The sequence below is a fragment of the Poecilia reticulata genome, chromosome 10 (assembly GCF_904066995.2).
Source record: "Poecilia reticulata chromosome 10, P_reticulata-male-v2, whole genome shotgun sequence".
NCBI classification, from domain to species: domain Eukaryota; kingdom Metazoa; phylum Chordata; class Actinopteri; order Cyprinodontiformes; family Poeciliidae; genus Poecilia; species Poecilia reticulata.
In genome coordinates, this window is record NC_088839.1 from 24,123,910 (window position 1) to 24,139,142 (window position 15,233).

The 15,233-nt window shown below is 42.1% G+C and overlaps 2 long non-coding RNA genes across 3 annotated transcripts in view; both read right to left on the minus strand.

Annotated features, from left to right (window-relative positions):
- LOC145553170 (uncharacterized) overlaps positions 1 to 8,909 on the minus strand; it is an 86,013-nt gene extending 77,104 nt beyond the window's left edge. Inside the window, exon 1 of the long non-coding RNA XR_014089427.1 lies at positions 7,350 to 8,909. This is a non-coding gene — a long non-coding RNA (uncharacterized LOC145553170). The remainder of the gene's footprint in view (positions 1 to 7,349) is intronic.
- Positions 8,910 to 9,441: 532 nt separating this feature from the next.
- Positions 9,442 to 14,867, minus strand: LOC145553172 (uncharacterized). 2 transcript variants are annotated; one of them, XR_014089429.1, is made up of 3 exons: positions 13,567 to 14,867; positions 12,941 to 13,051; positions 9,442 to 9,756 (listed from the first exon to the last, which is right to left on the minus strand). It is a non-coding gene; the product is annotated as an uncharacterized LOC145553172 (long non-coding RNA). The 2 variants fall into 2 exon arrangements; XR_014089430.1 differs by lacking the exon at positions 9,442 to 9,756 and adding an exon at positions 12,677 to 12,762.
- Between the last annotated feature and the right edge of the window lie 366 nt (positions 14,868 to 15,233).

Sequence of the window (15,233 nt, forward strand, 5' to 3'; positions counted from 1 at the left end):
CTGCACTGAACCCCAAAGAAAACCTCATGGTTGTGCCACCAAATATTGATTTCTGAACTCTTCCCGAGTTAAAACATTAGTATTGTTGTTTCTAAATGAATACGAACTTGTTTTATTTGCATTACTTGGGATCTGAAAGATGTGCATCTTTGTGGTTATTTTGACTGTTTCTTATTTTCTGCAAATATGAGATTTTTAGCTTTGAATTTCAGAGACATGTCAGTAGCTCATAGAATAAAAGAAATATGTTCACTTTACTCAAACATATACCTATAAAAAGTTAAATCAGAGAAACTGATTATTTTAAGTGGGCTTTTATTTTTTTACAGAGTTGCATATGGTAAATGTTGCTTAAGAAGTTTGAGATTTTGTAAGTGTTCATGTAAGCTTTTCACATGATGTTACAGTTTGAAGAACTTTACAGGAAGTTAAACACTAATAAGAATGTAAGCCTCATTTCTATCTGCAGAGAATTAGTCACAATGCACCTAGCATTAAGATTTATTACAGTTATTTAAAAAATAATGACTGCCATCTAAAATTACAACCGAATGCACCGAGTTTTCAGACATATTGTCTCAAAGACTGAATATCTTTTCCACAAGGATATGGAAAGGATTCTCCGAGCTGCTTTCATGTGTGTAGTTTGTAGTTGAGAGCTCTGCATTTATGCTTAAGGCTGTAGCTTTTATGCTTAAGGTCACGTCTCAGTTTATCTGCTTGCCCCTTTGAAAATGTAGAAACTCAAACTCCCTAAAGTCTAGTACTATTACTCAGTCTCCTTACTTTAACAACAAATCAAGAGCATCCACAGATGGCTGGTGAGGGAAAGAAAAAGGTTTTGAAATATCTTTCCATAGGTAAAAAGTTCAAAATGCATATGCATTTCTCTACTGCTGGTCAGTGATGGTTGAAATGATCCTTATTTTCCTTCTCTTCCTTCTTCTGTCATGGAAAGGCAGTGAGAAGCAGAGGTGAGCGATATGTACAAAAAAAACTGAATATAATAGCGCAATAATCAAACAGTTTTCAAGGCAATTTCATTGTAAAACGATAACACTAACCGCTGGAAATTATATCATGGCATCCATTAAAACTAGCTTGCAATTCATCCCGACTGCTTTCAAAGCATTGTTTTAAATCCGTCTGGCCGTCATCTCATTCAGCCAAAAAGATAGACCCTTATTAGTCCTATGATACCCATTATGGAAGTACCTTTTCTCTTCAAAGCTTCAGGATGAAAGCCCATCATGATGTTACATTTGAGCACTAAGAATCCAGCATGTGCAGAGGAAATGGAGTCCATTGATTTTATGTGCTGCTGTTTGTTCTTTAATATTTCTGATCGAGCCCGGTGTATGTAGACATAAATCAAGCTGAACAACAGCTGGCTCTCTGATTTTAAAAATAAATCTCTCTGAAGGCCCCTGGCACGGCAGAATATCTGCCATGTAGCACCATCAAATCATTCACGGACGAAATAATCAAGACTTCAATTAAAACATGGATATATTTATAGTATTTGTAAAACACATTTTTACACTAATCATACGGCATAAATATAATTAGAAATTAAACAAGCATGCATTTTAAACAATTTGATTTTTGCATCATAAAAGTACATCCATCGACATCTCAGAAATCTCAGAAGGGACCCGTCTCCACTTCCCCAACTTCTTTCTCCAGATATTGACACTTAAAAATAGCACAAAGTAATCTCAGTCATCTTCCACTTTCTATATACCCTCCATCTTTCCCCTTCTTTCACAAAAGACGGATTTGAGTTGTTCAAGTGATAGCCTGAGTGATGGCCATCTTGGGAAATGAAATATTTGCTGAAACTCTGTGCCCTTGAAAGTTAATTCAAAAGAACATAGGGGGTACGGTGGAATCGGCCAAGAGAAGCAGTAATGAGTTTTCTTGCTTTGGCTACTTCTTGTTTCTGCAGTCTACTTTGCCATTCACTTGAAGTTTCAAATATATATATAAGGATTTATAGAGGTAGCACAAAAATAAAAGAAAAGGCCATCAATACAAATATTTTTGATAACTTTAAGCTTCTCTTATTTTAGATAAATTTTCATCTAAACTGAGGGAGACAAAAAGTGCAATAAGGGCAAGTCTGCTCTTCCATTCAGACAGTTTAGTGCACAGGTGTCAAACTCGAGGCCCGGGGGCCAAATCTGGCCCACCGTAACTTTGTATCTGGCCGTCTAGACTCCAAATTACATCAGTAAGTCCTTCCAGTTTTTCACAAATGTGCAAAATTCACACAAAATCAAGAAACTATTTTCTGGTTTTACTGCACAGATTTCTCAAAATTAGTCAAGAACATAGAGTTTAAGTGACTGCTGCCTTAGTCTTACTTGATTATATAGTATATAACTGATAAAATGAGCAATAAAAAGTCACATTTATCATACATTAGGGCAAATATCGAAAAAAATTCCTTACAAACATTTCTAGATTGGCGCCACAAAATCTGTTATTTTCATGGCAAAAAACCACTAAAACAATCATAAAATCCTGGATATTCATATTTATATTTTAACAGCTTAATTAGTTTTCTCAATATATTCCGGCACAACCGGCCCTTTAAGTACATTCAGATTTTTGATATGGCCCAAAATGAAAATGGGTTTGACACCCCCGGTTTGGTGTATTCATGAACAGGTCAAATGAGGAAACTTTGCTCATTTTGATACGAAGCAAGTGGAACTACTCAAATATAATGTCTGCTGACAGACATGACAAACAATTTCAGGTGCTTCACTTTGCCGCCCGTCGGCCCAAACACCAGGCTCAGCAAGTTCTCTGGGGAAAACACCCATTTTAGACTGTTCTTTATGTTTTTCTTCACTTTTTAGCTTTTCTTGCAAACGTCTTATAGTCTTTCCAACAGTCTGCTCTCAGTATGGACTTGGTTATAAACATATAAATTGAACGCAATTACTTCAGTTAGAAATGTCACTTTTACATATAGGTCCTAAACATGCAACAATGCTGTAATAACCTGATGTGATACAACTGACTTTTGCAGTGTTAAACAGGAATAGCTTGTGTTTTTTATATTAAGTTTTACAAAGCTTTTTTATTTTAATACTCGATTTTTAAAAAAATTGTCTGTCCAAATATGTCAGAAAAAGGACAGGGTCTTGTATGGCGTCTCAATTTATGTCAGAAGATGATACAATCTGAATTATGGGTTAATATTTTTGAGCCATAATCATCAAATTAAGACCAAAGTGGACCATTTTTACTTTTTGTAATTAATCTACACAGACTTGGTTTCCATTTACAGAAACAACATTTTGCATAAGATTATCCAAAAGACTATAATACTGCATCTAAATCTTTAGGAAAAGTGCCTTCTATTAGTTTCTAATAACATAACTTACATGCTTCAACGGATACAAGCATACCGCTTAATTTAAAATGGTAAATGGACTGAACTTATATAGCGCTTTTATAATCATTTTGACTGGAAAAGCATTTTACACTGGAGTCACAGTCACCCTCAAACTTACATTTAATCACAGGTACTTGGGGTTAAGCGCCCAGGGGCACATTGAACCTACGACCTTCCGGTCACAAGACGACTCCTCTACCCACAGTACAATGTTTGACAATATCACATTTATGAATATATTAATTCTCAATCCCAAGCCATTTCAAACAAATTTCTAAATATTTCTCCTGGTATTGAACGTATGGAGCGGAAAGTGAAACAAAATTATACCGACACCCAGTGATGTTTCACTTCACGCCGATTTTCCCCACTTCTAGTCGGCCAATTGCAGACCACAGACATGAGTAATTGGCTAAAAGTGTCAATGGCACATCTACACCACCTCTTTGTTTTCACTTTTCTGCTCTCCTCTCTGCTCCTGCAGTTGAATCAGCAGTGTTGTGTTCCAGGCAGTAATTGCAAGAAGTAAAAGGGCTGAGCCTCTCTCCGCAGCACCTTGATGGTTCAGAGGTTACCGAAGTCCCTGCAGTTTGAAGAGCTGTCTGCTTGAAAGGGAAGTTGACCTAGACAAGACAGGAGCCTCTCTTTGCCTTGTGGGAAGCACTAAAGGAGGGGCAAAGGTCACCCCTGTCTGCCCGCATTGCATTACTGAGACCTAACAGCAAATTGTCACAATGGAACACACCTCGGCGGCAAAGAGATGTTTCAGGGACTGAGGCGAAAGTGACCACTTCAAGGTTGGACAGTCATTGCCAATAGGGAGTTTTGAGTTGATTCCAGTAGTACTGCTCTTTATGGTCTGTAGGCAGAAAACATGTCAGCTGTTTTTTAGCCTTCAGTGAATAAAAAGTGTGAAAATAGCCAACAGGAGGGTCCTGGCTTTACTGTATGTTATTTTGGGACACATCATGAACAACGTCTCTGAATATATTAGGACAGTTTCTGTTAGCTTGTATGTATTCTCCTATGAATTATTCTGTTTTCTGCTGGAACAAAAGTAGTCACAAAAAAATCTAAATTATTAAATTTCATCAATGCGACTCAGGAGCCAAAAGGGTTACAATACAAATCTGTCATAGATCTTTTAAATAGCTTGTTTGTGACCGCCATTACTTTGATTCCAGTAATATTAAACACAAATACTGTCTTTTTGCCAGCAGTTTTAAGTTACCATCTGTACACTTTAAATATTACTGTTAAATTGTTGCGCAGCTAAAATGCATTAATGCGTGCCAGGTTGAAAATAGCAAATAAGAACACATTTCTCATACAAAAGGAGCTCTACAGTGGAGGCTGGTGTCCAGAAAATTAATCACAAACCTCATCTGAAATCCTGCTGCACAGTATACATTAAAACACAATGGCTACGCATGGTGTGTGTTGCTGTTTGCAGAGTGTGCTCTATTACAGCAGCTATGTGACACAATAAGAAAAATATGCAGATCCGAGACCTCCTGGGGTTGCCTTGATCACTCGGTGCCAGATTTCTAATCTCTCCTCTGTACGTTTTGCTTAAACAAATTAATTTCTTAGGGAGGGCAATGTTCCACTACTCTCCTATGACAAAATGCACTGTAAGCATATTCTCAGCACCACTAAATCCCAGTTCTACTACTGTAATTGTATCCAAGTAAAGCAAGTGCAAATTTAGAGGCTGGACGTAAAAACTAATTTAAGACCAAATGATCTTAATAAAGCCCATCAAACACTTTAGCTTGCAACTAAGTGTTCCGAAATATACTCCTTCCACCCTATGAAAGTCCTAAACTGTGTTTCAGGTACATCTGAAGCACAAGCAACAGTGATGGACGACAAATCCGCTTCTCTTGGTCCACTGTTCATTTTTGCTTAAAAAAAAAAAAAAACAATCTGATGAGACGCTTCTGATCCAATGAGACAGTCCTCTCTTGAAGTCTGAATGACCTGAATACAAGTCTTAGCAAGCTGTAGAAGAAAAAATAACATTTCATGTTAAGTAGCTTGGATCTCTGTGCTTCCTCTGACTGTATTGTGAAACACCTCAGCTTAAAATGGCTAACCAGTCAGTAACAGCATCCACATTGAAGACTGTTGCATTTAATGACCCAAAAATAAACAAATCATTTTAGTTCCAAAGCCAAAAAATGAGTTTACTCTCATCAGTTGCAAATTTCTTATCTGGAGTCTAGAGTACTCTGTAGAGAACAACTTACAGGCTCGAAATAAATTAAAAATAAAGTACATTATGCAGGTTTTAAATTATGACTGGAGGAAATTAGGTTCACAGCTAATTTTCTGTAACTGTGAGGAACAAATAAAACATGAACTACAGTTGGAGAGAGTCAGTTGGAAGCAACTTGTTCTGTTAGGCTTTTATTTTGAAGATGGCAGAGCCAACAGGATATTTTATAGCAGTGATGGCACAAAATGAAATGTACTCGCTTGCCACTAACATAAAACGCAATAATCAATTCAAACTAATATTTTTTTTATATCATCTTTTAAAAAGAGCCTCTGTGTCTCACTGCTTTAGTGGGAGGAGGGTTAACACTCAAAAGAACCACGGTGACTTTCTTATCATGTGCGGCTTAGTAGGAGTGTGCAATCGATCAAACTTGTATTTAGATTTTTGGCAGCTAACAAACAACAATGAAAAGAAAAAAGGGTTAATATTTTTAGCCACATTACACCGTTAAAATTACACACAAACGTCAAACAAATGGCCTGGCTTGCCAAACTCGATGAGTAATATTTTCAAATTTCACCAAAATAGTTTTACTCATTTCTCAGCCAGTTAATCAAGCAGCTTTACAGCTCAGTAAGACCAGGGCAGCTCTGCAGGCATCTCAGTGAAAGTGAAGTCAGTTCTAGCAGATGGTGTTTTTCCTGTGAGTAGGAAGCCATGATCTACAGTTTATTGCTATTTGATCTTCGCAGTATGAGTATAGCAGGAAAGTGTGAGAGAAGCTTATACAGGTAGACATGCAAGCAGGGGAGGAAGCTTATTGACAGGGCCCTCATTGACTGAATAGTATGTTTTCCGTCCTATACAACTCTAGTGAAAAGACTTTTAAAAACAATGAGCTTCAACTGTTCCAGGGAAGAACATCTTCAAATTAAAAATTCAGATTCAATTTCTTTTTGTCTGAAACATTGCTAAATATAGCAAGAAACTGCTGATTTGGCAATAGTGGGATTAACTGCAAACGTGACCTGGTGGGCCAGCAAAACAGTCAAACCTCTAACACGACAGAGCAAAAGAGCACTGATTGTTTTTTAGATCGGCTTCATATGCAAGTATCAGCCGATCACTGATCTCCCAAAATTAGGAAAATCGGGCTGATTTAGTGATGCACCCAAAGTAAAGCAGCGCTAAGCATTAATGATATTTCAGAATGCAGATCAAATCCACAGTGAGAAACTATTCTTGAGATATTTTGTCAAAGTAGACAGCCTCGGTCTAATCTTGAACATTTAAATTATATCATAGTCGAAGCTCAGGGCACAATGTCAACAGACCAGTGAATGTCAAAAAGAGGAAGAGCATGCGTTAAGTACAGTAATTGCTGCTAGATTTAAACGTCTGAGTGACTGCTGCAGTCCACCATCACTTCAGAGGCAAGTAGTGCTGCTCCACTCACTCCAACAAAGGTAACAGAGTGTCAAAGAGCAATCACACAAGCCACTGAGCACAACAACGCGCTAATGTGACAGCCTTGTGAGAATAATGTCAAATGGAGATGAACTGATGTTCAGTCACAAGCAACTCAAGCAAACCAGAAAAAAAAGCCAGTCATGACAGACAGCGCAATCATAAAAAAGGCCCAAGCTCTTAGCACTGCGCAGACAACATAAGCAAGACGCTGCGTCACGAAGCAGAGTAATGGAGTAAAGCTCTTACCTTAAGAAAACGTTTCTCCACGGGTTTAGTTTTCAAAGTATCCGCTTCATGTTGAACTCCTCCGCGACGATTAAAGCCACTTCTGAACTCATGAGAGTTGAAGAGGTTTGAATTACAAAGTAGAAGACAATTCCTCAAATTGTTGTTCAGTTTCCTCTCAGATGCTAACGAACAGAGCCACCTTCACCGTCTTTGCACAATAGCCGTGACTCTCTAGCTATTGTTTAGCAATAGCTAAACAAAAGCTATCATTTAGCAATCATTGCTAAATGATTGAAAACACCTGCGGCAATTTCACAGGTCGCTTGTACGTGCGCTTTCTGTGTTTCCGCTACAAAAAGCTCAGGTTTCGTCGTCATTCAACCGCAGCAGTGTAAAAAAAACAAGACGAAAAAATAATAAATTAACATAAATGTTTCCGTGTAACGATCAAGCTTTCAACGTAAAGACAAACCATCTATTTATGCAGCTATTAACTAGCCTGTCCGAAAATAGGGGGATTCAGAATATTTCGGAATAATACACAGTTTAAGACAGATTTATTAAATGTAAACATAAATAATAACGGGGTTCACAAAAATGCTAGCGCATTAAAGAAAATAAGTCATTTTCTTCTTCTTTAATGTTTATTGGTAGTTGGCAAACAACGAACTCGGTGTATTACCGCCACCGAGTGGTATGGAGTGTGAAGTACACACGCCTACACACAAACAAAGAGGCACCTAAATTAGATTTTATGCTGAGTGATTAAATGTATATTTTCATGCTAGGTGAAAAAACTCATTTCAACCCAGCGGCTCAGCTTGAAAGTATATGAAGCCAAATTTGACGCATGTATAAAAGAATGTTGTTTAAATGGATACCAATGGGGACCAATTTGGACCGAGGTTGCTATGTGTGCAGTGTAATTTTTACACTGTTGAGGGGAAATGAGAAAAATTTAAAAGTGACTAAAATAACCTAATTGGATCCCAGGGACCCCACAGGGATAAAGTCGCAAAAACAATTAAGAACAGATTCTATATCACATGATTGTATTTTAAACTCATGCTACTACTGTGTGAACATAAAAAGCTGCAAAAAAAAAAGGAAAGTTGCCGTGTTTCTTGAAAACAACCAAATACCGACTCAGTCAAGGTTTTATGTGTTTTTCATAGAATGACCACAGCAAAATTGACAGATGTTCAGGTTGAATGTGTGATATAAACTGAATGTCACATTGTTCTATAGGGTGGCATAACAATGTGACAAGCAACTCCAGTTCTTTACAGCTGAGCCACTTCCAGTATGCAGTGGTATAAACACTCGACACTATGTCCTACTTTTAAACTGCATGTAGTTGAATCTTGATGTGCTCATGTGTGCGTGTCAAAAAATCATTTTGAGAACAACAAGCACCATTTCTGTTTAACAGAGATTATCCAGCATCCAGGTAAAATTCACTTTTACTAGGCTACACATTTTACACATTATTCCCAACTTTTGGGCTTACTTGTCTTTTCAAATGATGTTACGATCCATAGCATCAGCTGATTCAGTTCTCTGGTGGTGGAGCTGATATTGTTCACAATCACTTCCAAATTGTTAAAATATCACCAACAGTTGAATATTGAAGAAACGTCATAACTGCAACTTTTGCTCCGGTGGCGTCCTATCATGGTTTCATGCTGGAATCCGTGGAGCTCCTGAGAGCAACCTATTGTTTCACAAATGTTTGTTGAGTTCTGGATTTTATGTAGCATGAAAATAATTAGAAGACCTGAATTCAATGATCTGGAGAAGTAAACAAATACTTTTGGAAATATAATGTTCAAAATAGAAAAGCAAACCTTTAATCCAGCGCAAACAGCAGTTTAGTTGGACAAGTACAGGTAAGAACAAAGTTATTCACACCCGTGGAGATAAAGATTTAAAATTATGTATTCAACCCACGATGTGTTTCTAATAAGAAACAAGACAGGCATTTTATAATACATAATGAAGCCCAGTTTCATTTAAACAATTTATTAAGACTACATCTGGCAGCAATGTGAAAAATGTGTAACGAGTATGCAAAATCAGCCAGAACCCAAAACGCAGCCAAGACCAGAGATCAGATCAAAAAAGTTTATTACTAAATAAAGGGAAGGGGGTGGGTTCCACAGGGAGTGGTCACACTGGTGAGTGAGGAAGTGGGGGACCAGGGGGGTCGGGGAGCCAGCTTGGAGAGGGTAGGGTGAAAGGGCAGAGGGGGCCACAGGGACTCAGGGAGGAACTAGATGACAGGGACAAAATCCACAAACCAGAGGCTAGTCGTTAACACAGTCCAGGGTCATGCACGGGGGTTTCTCAGGCAAGGTAATCCAATAGACGGCAACCAGGAGGCAGGGTCAGGACCAGGCAGGGTTCAGCAACAGGAGGGCACAATCTTCAGAGCAGAGGGAAAAGGCAAAATCAGTGGTCAAAAAACAGGCAGGATCAGAAAACCAGTAGACTACTTGGAACATGGACAAGGCTTGAAAGCTGTGACAGTGGCAACAGACGATCTCGCACTGAGCTGGTGACGAGCAGCTGTTTAAATAGGGAGCAGCACAGAGCAGGTGAGGGTAATGAGTAATCAGCCCACCGAAGGTGGAGCTGAAGGGCTGAAATCATGACATCACCTCCCCCTCAAGGGGCGGCTCTTGACGCCCCTCTGGGCTGGTCCGGATGCTGGCGGTGGAATTTGCGGACAAGGTCCTTGTCCAGGACCAGGCGAGACGGAACCCAGGACCTCTCCTCAGGGCCATAACCTTTCCAGTCCACAAGATATTGGATGCCACGGCCCCGACGTCGGGAACGCAGTAACCGCCTCACAGTAAAGGCAGGGGCCCCATCAATGAGTCGGGGGGGTGGAGGGGGTCTGGCTGGAGGGCACAACCTGGATGACATCAGTGGTTTGATCTTGGAGACATGGAAGGTGGGGTGTACCCGTAATGAAGGCGGTAGTTTGAGACGTACCGCTACTGGGTTAACAATCTTAGTAACAGGAAATGGGCCCACAAAACGGGGTGCCAACTTGCGGTTCTCTACCTTGATGGGCAGATCCTTTGTTGATAACCACACCCTCTGACCGACCAGGTATCTCGGGGCTTGGGATCTGTGGCGATTGGCATTCCTGGCATAAACCGCAGAAGTCTTGCAGAGAGTAGCTCTGGCCCTTCTCCAAACTCTGAGACAGCGACGTGCTGATAAATGGGCAGCAGGGACCTGGGTGGCTCCCTCCTGAACAGAGAGAATGGGCGGCTGATAGCCATAAACAACATGAAATGGTGACAGACCTGTGGAGCTTGATGGTAATCCATTAATGGCATATTCAACCCAAGGTAAGTTCTGGGACCAGCTACTAGGAGCGTCCATGCAAAGGATGCGCAACTTGGACTCTACTTCCTGATTTATCCTCTCTGTCTGGCCATCCGTCTGAGGGTGAAAACCTGAAGAAAGACTGACCTCAATGCCGAGAAGGGTGCAAAACTCACTCCAAAAACGGGAAATGAATTGTGGTCCTCTGTCAGATACAATGTTGCGGGGAATGCCATGAAGTCTGAACACCTCTCGAGCCATCACACTAGCAAGATCAGGCGCTGAAGGTAACTTGTGTAAAGGAATGAGGTGGGTCATCTTAGAGAACCTGTCAACCACAGTGAGGAGTACCGTGTTACCTTGAGAGGGAGGCAGGCCGGTGACAAAATCCATAGAGATGTGGGACCATGGTCGATGAGGAATCGGCAGAGGCCTCAGAAGACCAGCTGGGGGGCGTCTGGAGGGCTTAACTCTGGAACAGGTGACACATGCCAAAACAAACTCTCGTGTGTCCTTTCTCAGAGTGGGCCACCAGAATCCTGACTGGACCACAGCCAGAGTCTTTGTAATACCTGGATGACAGAAAAGTTTAGAGCCATGACAGAATTGAAGGACTTTAGGTACCATCTCTTCAGGAACAAACAGAAGACCCTCAGGACATTGAGCTGGAGGTGGTTGTTTCCGATGACTCCTCCTGAGCAAGGTCTCTATTCTGGTTAGAGCTAACCTGGTCTTGGAGGGAAGGATGTAGTCATGGTCAACAGAATCAGAAGAGCAGACAGAGGACAGATGAAGTCTTGAAAGGGCATCTGGTTTGACGTTCTTGCTGCCAGGTCTGTAGGCCAGAGTGAAGTCAAATCTGCTAAAAAACAGTGCCCATCTAGCTTGTCGTGGGTTCAGTCTCCTGGCTGACTTGAGGTATTCCAAGTTCTTATGGTCTGTCCACACAGTAAAAGGAAGTGCCGACCCCTCCAGCCAGTGCCTCCATTCTTCCAATGCTAGTTTAATAGCTAACAACTCTCTGTCTCCTACGTCGTAGTTTCTCTCGGAGGCAGAGAGCCGGCGAGAAAAAAAGGCACAAGGATGTAGCCTGGCATCATCTGCAAACCGTTGCGACAGGACGGCTCCAACCCCAGTATCTGAGGCATCAACCTCCACAACAAAAGGGTTAGACGGATCAGGAAAACGCAGAATGGGAGCTGAAGTGAAAAGACGTTTCAGCTTACCAAAAACATGTTCTGCCTCTGAAGACCACTGGAACTGAGTCTTGGTGGAAGTGAGTTGATGAAGAGGGGCAGCCACAGAACTATAACCCTTGATAAAACGGCGATAAAAATTGGCAAATCCAAGAAACCGTTGAAGTTCCTTCCGACTGGATGGTTTGGGCCACTCCAAGACGGCTGCAACCTTTGATGGATCCATGGTAATCCTGCCAGGAGCAATGATAAAACCCAAGAAGGATACAGATGGCTGATGAAAAGCACATTTCTCCGCCTTCACGAATAGATTATTCTGGAGGAGCCTAAGAAGAACGTCACGAACATGCTTGATGTGGGTGGGGAGATCCTTGGAAAAAATCAAAATGTCATCGAGGTATACAAAAACAAATCTGTTTAACATATCCCTTAAGACATCGTTAACCAATGCCTGGAAAACGGCTGGGGCATTGGTGAGCCCGAAGGGCATGACCAGATATTCATAGTGCCCTGAAGGGGTGTTAAAAGCCGTCTTCCACTCATCTCCCTCCCTTATACGGACCAGATGGTAGGCATTGCGCAGATCCAGCTTAGTAAACACAGTACTTCCTTGAAGGAGCTCAAAGGCAGAAGTCATGAGAGGTAGAGGGTACCTGTTCTTGACAGTAATTTCGTTAAGACCTCGATAATCGATGCAGGGCCTAAGAGATCCATCCTTCTTGCCCACAAAAAAGAATCCTGCACCTGCTGGAGAGGAAGACTTTCTTATAAGACCTGCTTTGAGGGCATCGGAAAGGTATTTCTCCATTGCCTCTCTTTCAGGACCAGAAATGGAATACAATCTGCCCCTGGGTGGGGTGGTTCCAGGGCGGAGGTCAATGGCACAGTCGTACTCTCTATGGGGAGGCAGAGAAGTGGCCTTTGATTTGTTAAACACCTCACACAGATCATGGTAAACCTTAGGGACTTTAGACAAATCTGGAAAGTCATGGTTGACCTCACAGGGGGAAGCCATGATGGGGGCTTCCTTTAAACAAGAAGTGGAGCAAGATGAACCCCAAGACTGAACCTCACCCGTGAGCCAATTGATGACTGGACTGTGCTTGATTAGCCATGGGCGTCCCAGAATCACGGGGATCTCAGGAGACCTGGTCAGCAGAAACGTGATCCTGTCGTGGTGATTTCCTGAAATCAGTACAGACACAGGCTTAGTGCAGTGGGTTATTTGATCAATCAGATGCCCATCAATAGCAAAAATCTCACGTGGTTTATCTAGAAGTTCCAACTCCAAGGCGAGCGCATGTGCTAGGCTAACATCAATAAAGTCAGCATCAGCCCCAGAATCGATGAAAACAGGAACCTCCCTGCCTTCAGGAGAGTCAGAAAATCTGATGGTGCACTGGTTGTGTGGAGGGTTCTGAGATCTGAGGATAGGGCTCAGCAAAGACCCCCCGGGCTTTACTGAGCCTGTCCTTTTGACGGACAGCTAAGAGCGCGATGGTTTCTCTCTCCACAGTAGAAACACAGGTGATTTCTGAACCTCCTCTCCCTCTCTTCAGCAGAGAGCCTGGTCCTACCCAACTGCATGGGCTCCTCAGTGCCAGCAGGGGGAGTTGTGGAGACCTGTGGCATGCTGCAGGGACTGACCTGGACAGTTGAAACCCTTCCTTGATAATTAGCTGAAGACCTCTCCCTCTTACGTTCACGAAGACGTTGATCAATCCGTGTGGCAAGCCTTTCTAAGGCCTCAAGGGTCCTCGGAGGGTCACGGGCAGCAATCTCATCCTTAATCTCATCTGACAGGCCCTGGTAAAAAACGTCAAACAGGGCTTCATTATTCCAAAGGCAACTGGACTTCAAGGCATGGAAATTGATTATGTAGTCAGTGACAGGTCGAGAGCCCTGTTTGAGAGAAAACAGTCTCCTGGCAGCCTCCCTCTCAGGACGGACTGGATCAAAAACCCTCTTCATTTCTTCAGAAAAATCAAAAAATGAGTCACAGCTGTCGGCATCATTCTCCCATTCAGAAGTTCCCCACTGTTTTGCCTTACCAGATAGTAGAGAGATGGTGTAGGCCACCTTGGCCCGCTCAGAAGGGAAGGCAGAGGGCTGGAGTTCAAAAAGCAGAGAACACTGAGTTAAAAAAGGTCGGCACTGTTCGGGATCCCCATCAAAACGCTCTGGGGGGGGGATCTTAGGTTCATTGTTAGCGTTAGCTGAGGGAGTGACAGCTAGAGGACGTGGCGGTGTAATGGAGGGCCTAGCTTGAGTTTGGGAATCTTTTAGAGAAGAAAGTCCCTGTAAAAGCTCCTGGACATTTCTTTCTAGGCCAGTAATGGCATTCTCCACCCTAGAACACCAAACCGGATTAGGCTGTGGGTTCATTCTGGCGAGATCGTACTGTAACAAGTATGCAAAATCAGCCAGAACCCAAAACGCAGCCAAGACCAGAGATCAGATCAAAAAAGTTTATTACTAAATAAAGGGAAGGGGGTGGGTTCCACAGGGAGTGGTCACACTGGTGAGTGAGGAAGTGGGGGACCAGGAGGGTCGGGGAGCCAGCTTGGAGAGGGTAGGGTGAAAGGGCAGAGGGGGCCACAGGGACTCAGGGAGGAACTAGATGACAGGGACAAAATCCACAAACCAGAGGCTAGTCGTTAACACAGTCCAGGGTCATGCACGGGGGTTTCTCAGGCAAGGTAATCCAATAGACGGCAACCAGGAGGCAGGGTCAGGACCAGGCAGGGTTCAGCAACAGGAGGGCACAATCTTCAGAGCAGAGGGAAAAGGCAAAATCAGTGGTCAAAAAACAGGCAGGATCAGAAAACCAGTAGACTACTTGGAACATGGACAAGGCTTGAAAGCTGTGACAGTGGCAACAGACGATCTCGCACTGAGCTGGTGACGAGCAGCTGTTTAAATAGGGAGCAGCACAGAGCAGGTGAGGGTAATGAGTAATCAGCCCACTGAAGGTGGAGCTGAAGGGCTGAAATCATGACAAAATGTTGCCCATAACTGTAAATTTTTACAAATAAGCAATTAAAATATCCCAAAAGTTTGGCTTCCGAGCTAGTTTCAAACTAGTGTGACTTGCCTTTGATATTTCTCACCATGGCAAGAAATGCTATGTAAAATATGTGAGACTGCTCATTAGAATAAATCTGTTTTGAATGCAAGAGTCTGATCGTCCTTACCTCAGGAAGAATTTTGCCTCGGGGGACAAGCTTTATGTATGTTTTTCAAAGAGATACAAGATAAAGCAATCATTAGCATCTTCTTGGTATGAGCTGTGACCAGTACCTCTGAAAACAATACTTCCAATGACATTCCACTGTTTGATTCGCTGCAGTAACCTTGGCAATTGCCT